Here is a 6,000-nt window from a genome sequence, read left to right as displayed (position 1 = left end):
GGCCATACCGGCGGCAAGGAATGGCGTGAACTACTCCGGTGTCGGGCCTCCCGGAAGGTGTGGAATCCTCCGCACCTTCGGGGGCTAGGCCGGCACTGGCGGGTTGGCGGCGCGCCAGTCGGTGCCGAAGGGCTTAACGGCATGACAACTGGCGCCAAAGAGCCTCCGCGGCCGGCGTGAGTTGGCACACGCGCGGGGAGCGCCAGCGTGTGCAGGCGTCATCCCAGTGCATGCGCAGGGGGTTCTTCTCCGCGCCAGCCATGGCGGAGGTTGACAGCAGCTGGCGCGGAGGGAAAGAGTGCCCAACGGCATAGGCCCGCCCGTGGATTGGTGGGCCCCGATTGCGGGCCAGGCCACCGTGGGGGCACCCCCCGGGGCCAGATTCCAGGACCCCCCCCCCCCCCCCCCGAGGACTCTACAAGCCGCCTGTAAAGCCAAGTCCCACTGGTACGGACCTGGTTTGATTTACACCAGCCGGAAACAGGCCGCTCGGCCCATCATGGGCTGGAGATTCGCCGGTGGGGGCCGCTGCTAGCGGCAGCCAACCGGTGTAGAGCGATTCCCACCACTGCCAAAACCACGGCATCGGAGAATTTGGCAGCCGGCGGCGGGGCGGGATTCTCCGAACCCCCGCCGGGGGGTGGCGTGAATTCCACCCCTTGTTACGATTTTGGCTGCGCTGTTGTGCAGTAAGAAAGTTCAATATAAATGGGAACGAAATCCACTACTGAAATATAGGCCATCAGCACTTGCTGGGTAGGTTGGCGAGTTAGGGGCAGGAGGGTAGCATGGTGGTTAGCATAAATGCTTCACAGCTCCAGGGTCCCAGGTTCGATTCCCGGCTGGGTCACTGTCTGTGTGGAGTCTGCATGTCCTCCCCCTGTGTGCGTGGGTTTCCTCCGGGTGCTCCGGTTTCCTCCCACAGTCCAAAGATGTGCGGGTTAGGTGGATTGGCCATGCTAAATTGCCCGTAGTGTCCTAATAAAAGTAAGGTTAAGGGGGCGGTTGTTGGGTTACAGGTATAGGGTGGATACATGGGTTTGAGTAGGGTGATCATGGCTCGGCACAACATTGAGGGCCGAAGGGCCTGTTCTGTGCTGTACTGTTCTATGTTCTATGTTTAAATCGCTTATGTCAGCTTGTACCGAGAACACAGGAGCTAACCGCATCAGAGGACCATTCACGCTGACAGTTAATGTGCATCCAGATGACATAACATAGTGCAAAAGCTCAGCCACTGACATAAATAGTTAATGGAACAGAGCATTGATGTTTAAAAATTCTAGAATGTGATGAATAAAGGAGGCAAAGAAGTGACAGTTTAAGCAGTTGAAGGAATGTATCAGTAAAGGCAGGATGAAGGTGGGCAGATTTTCGAGTGTAAATGGAAATCGGCACAACTGTGAGAAAAAAGCCAAATAATTGAGAAGTGCTTTGTAATAAAGAGACAGCAAATAGTTTGAAGCTTATAATGAAGAAGAGTCAGGGTCATACTTTCCTCTATGGTTTACGTTAGAAAACAATGACAGACCTCTTCAGTCCTATCATGTTGCTGTTCACAACTAAAAATAGGTGCAAAGAAATTAGCGAAGGGAAACAACAAAAAAAGGAGAACGTCTCTTATTCAGGATTTGACAATAGATTGTGAAAGCGTTGTTAATGGCGAATTATGATAACGTTTTATTTGGAATAAATTTAGAGTATCCAATTATTTTCCAATTAAGGGGCAATTTAGTGTAGCCAATCCACCTACCCTGCACATTTTAGGGTTGTAGTGGTGAGACCCACGCAGGCATGGGGAGAATGTGGAAACTCCACACAGGTGACCCAGGGCCGGGATCGAACCTGGGTCCTCAGTGCCGTAGGCAGCAGTGCTAACCACTGCGCTACCGTGCTGCCCCGTAATTATGATAAAGTTGAACAGACACACATTAGAAATAGTAGAAACTAAAAGTTGTAAGCTCCTATTCAAAATAAGGGTGGTTATCAGTCGAAAAGAAAGAGCGAGATCCGGAAAACTCTGCGTAGTTACCGCAATTGTATCCAACAGAAGAACCTAATTTTAATTTTAAAAAACAATCAGTTCACGATACAGACTGTCACTGAAGAAATGCAAACGCAAAAATCACTTTCGACATTACTTCATCAAATCAGGCTAAGTTTCTTTCAGGGAGTTGTAATTTCTAAAACAAAAATCTATTTATTATTTCTTAACAGAGGAAAATTCCACCTCAGTTACTTAATTTAGGTAATTTAATATTGAGTAAAGGAAAATATTAAAACAATTAGTGAAATCAATTTAGCTGTTAATGTAATTAGGTGTGAATTTAGTATTCAAATTAGTCCATTCTGTCCAAAGTAAATCAATTAGTGTTATTTCATTAAGCTTTTAAAGAAATTCAATGTAGATGCTATTTTGATAAAACCTTTCTATCGGCATTTGGAATGGAAACATTCACACATATATAATATTTATGTGTAATGGCATTAAGGATTTAGAAACCAGCAAATATGATTGCTGTCTATAAATAAATGGGAGCTCATCTCAATCCAACCAACTATAATCCTAAATTCAATAGCAGATAAAATAATGGAAGCTATTCTAATGTTTGGAGTGTTGCCTTCACAGCAAGAGTTTCAGATGAAATTATCAGCAAGGATTTAGAATGTGAAAATTCTGCTCCCTCGGTGCTACTCCAAGTAAAAAGCTGAACTCCCAATGAAATGGTTTCTCTGAACCTCCAGAAAACATTTGGCAACGGCTCACGTGAAATGTTTTGAAACAACAGGAACACAATGTTGGAAAGAAATTGTGTCAAGAAATAGAAGACAAAGTGTGCTCATGAAATTAAGTATCAGAATGGAGGGGGAAATTGCTCCAGCACCTGGACATATTTCTTGCCTCTATACCTGTGAAAAGCCGCAAAAGGCTTCTCAAGAATTTTATTTATTTAGCGAATGCAAAGCCCCTAATCCAAGAAGGTTCCTCCAGTCCTGCCACGTTGAGTATGAATTCTTTTATATTGTGTATAGTTTGCTTTCTCCAACATGGAGGCTGGCGCTCATGCCCCATCTGTGGAGGTTGGCCAAGCAGGGACCGTGGTCAGTCCTGAACCTGTTGAGGGTGGACCACTCTTTTCTTAGAAGGTTTCAACCTTCCAAGGCAGCTGTTGGTTTGAGTTTCAGACCAAAACTGGGAACTGAGTATTCAGGGGTATGTGACTTTTCGTAAAGACAGGCAGGAAGAAAATGGTGGTGGTAACTTTGTTAGTCTGAGATGGAATAAGTACAATAACAAGAAATTATATTGGATTTGAAGATGTAGAATCTATATGGGTGGAAGTAGGAAATAACATGGGGAAGCAGACACTGGTGGGAGTAGTCTATAGTCCCCCAAACAGTAGCTATACTGTGGGACGGAGAATAATTAGAAGATAAAAAAAGGCAGTATTTTAATCATGGGTGACTTTAATCTTCATCTAGATTGGGGAAATCTAATTGGCAGAGGTAATCATGAGGAAGATGTCACAAGAGTAGATTTGGGACAGTTTCCTAGAACAATATGTCATGGATCCAACCAGAGATTAGGCTATTTTGGATTTAGTAATGTGTAATGAGGCAGCTTTAATAAACAATCTCAGGGTAAAAGATCCCCTAGGTAGCAATGACCATAACACGATAGAATTTAGCATTCAATTTGAGGGTGAGAGACTTGGGTCAGAAAGATCTGTGCTGCACTTAAATTAGGGTAATTATAAAGGAATGAGGGCAGAGTTGGCTGGAGCAGATTGGGAAAGGAATTTAGCAGGAAAGACAGTTGCTGAGCAATGACAGATATTTATGAAAATAGTTCATGACAATCAACAAAGACATATCCCAGTGAGGAAGAAGGATTCTAGGAAGGGGATAAATCAATCATGGTTAACCAAGAAAGTGAAGGATGGTATTAAACTGAAAGAAAAAAAAACATGTAATGTGGCAAAGATTAGTGGTGAGCCAGAGGTTTGGGAAAGATTTAAAAACCAACAAAAGATAACCAAATATAAGAGGGAGGAGATAAACGATGAGGCTAAACTAGAAGGCAATATCAAAATGGACAGCATGAAGTTCCTCAAATACATAAAAAGGAAGAGAGAGGGCAAAGTGAATGTTGACCCCTTAGAGAATAAGACTGGCGAAATAATAATGGGGAACCAGGGAATGGCAGACAAAGTAAACAAATATTTGCATCAGTCTTCATGGTAGAAGACACTAATAACATTCCAAAAATATAAAATAATCAAGGGGCAGAAGGGGAAGCGGAAATAAGTACAATATTAAGGAAAAAGTACTGGGGAAACTGATGGGAGTAAAGGTCGATAAGTCCCCTGGACCTGTGGGTTGTATCCCAGGATATTGAAGGAAGAAGATACAGAGAAAGTGGATGCACTGGTAGCAATCGTCCAAGAATCCTTAAATTCTATAAAAATCCTAGCGGACTGGAAAACTACCAATGTAACACCGTCATGTTAAAAAGGAGGGAGACAAAAAAACAAACTATAAACCAGTTAGCTCAACTTCTGTCATTGGGAAAATGTTAGAGTATATATAAAGGACGTAATAGCAGAGCATTTAGAAATGCAGAATATAATGAAGCATAGTCAGCATGGATTCATGAAAGGGAAATCATGTCTGACACATTTATTAGAATTCTTTGAGGTGGTAACAAGCAGGAGATATGAAGGGGACTCAGTAGATGTAATATACTTGGATTTCCAAAAAGTGTTTGAAAGATAAGAACCCATGGTGTTGGGGTCGTTTATCAGCATGGATAGAGAGCAGATACTGATAGAAAGCAGAGAGTTGGGATAAGAGGTATATTTTAAGAATGACAACATGTAACTAGTCGAGCGCCACAGGGATCTGTGCTGGGCCCACAATTATTTACAATATATATGAACGACTTGGATGGGGGAAGTGAATGCACTATTGCCAAGTTTGCAGATGAAGTTTTGCACTTTGGTAGGAAGAATAAAGGAGCTGAATATTATTGAAATGGGGTAAGACTGCAGAAAGCTGCAGCACAGAGGGATTTTGAGCTCCATGTGCATAAATCATAAAAAGCTAGCATGCAAGTTCAGCAAGTATTTGGGAAGGCAAATGGAATGTTGGCCTTTACTTCAAAGGGAATGGAGCATAAAAATAGGGAAAACCTGCGAAAACTATACAAGGAACTAGTTAGACCACACCTGGAATACTGTGAACAGTTTTGGCCTCCTTACGTAAGGAAAGATATACTGGCATTAAAGACAGTCCAGAGAAGGTTCAGGTTCACTAGATTGATCCTGTGTATGGAGGGATTTTCTTATGAGGAATGGTTAAGTCAGGTCAGGTCTGCACAAATTGTAGTTTAGAAGAATGAAAGGCAACATTATTGAGACATATAGGATTGAAATGATTGATACTGAGAGGCTGTCTACTCCGGTGGATGAGTTTAGTACCAAAGAGCATAATCTCCAATTAAGGGGTTGCCCATTTAGGACAGAGGTAAGGAGGAATTTCTTCTCTCAGAGGGTAGTGAATCTGTGGAATTTTTTACCATGGAGAGCTTTGGAATCTGGATCGTTAAATATGTTCAAGGATGAGATAGAGAGACTTTGAATCAGTAAAGTAATCAAGGGCGATGGGGATAAGGCAGGAAAGTGGAGTTGAGAATTTTCATATCAGATCAGCCATGATCCCATTGAATGGCAGAGCAGACTCGATAGACCAAAAGCTCTACTTCTGTTCCTAAATCTTAATGTCTTATGGTCTTAGCAGACACTTGTTTGCCATATCCAATGATTCCCGTTCCTTTGTCCAGCTGGAATTGGCATTGGAAGTACTGTGTTGGAGTGTTTTTGCAGATTGGCCTTCTTGATGCGAGCTGTACTTTGGGCCGATTGAATAGATCAGCCTTAAGTGGCAGGTTGGGGCATTGTGAACTTTTCCTGTCCTTTTGTGGGTTTTTACAAGTCAGTT

The 6,000-nt window shown here is 43.0% G+C and overlaps 1 long non-coding RNA gene across 2 annotated transcripts in view; it reads left to right on the top strand.

Moving 5' to 3' along the window:
* Positions 1-1,307: 1,307 nt before the first annotated feature.
* LOC119954387 overlaps positions 1,308-6,000 on the top strand; it is a 28,841-nt gene continuing 24,148 nt past the window's right edge. The window contains exon 1 of one of the 2 annotated variants that reach the window (XR_005458226.1): positions 1,308-1,362. This is a non-coding gene — a long non-coding RNA (uncharacterized LOC119954387). Of the gene's footprint in view, positions 1,403-6,000 lie in introns of both variants that reach the window. The other variant, XR_005458227.1, reaches the window with a different exon arrangement.

This window comes from Scyliorhinus canicula, chromosome 19 (genome assembly GCF_902713615.1).
Source record: "Scyliorhinus canicula chromosome 19, sScyCan1.1, whole genome shotgun sequence".
Taxonomy (NCBI): Eukaryota; Metazoa; Chordata; class Chondrichthyes; order Carcharhiniformes; family Scyliorhinidae; genus Scyliorhinus; species Scyliorhinus canicula.
The sequence above is the reverse complement of the archived record's forward strand: the minus strand, read 5'-3'. Positions and strand labels throughout refer to the sequence as shown.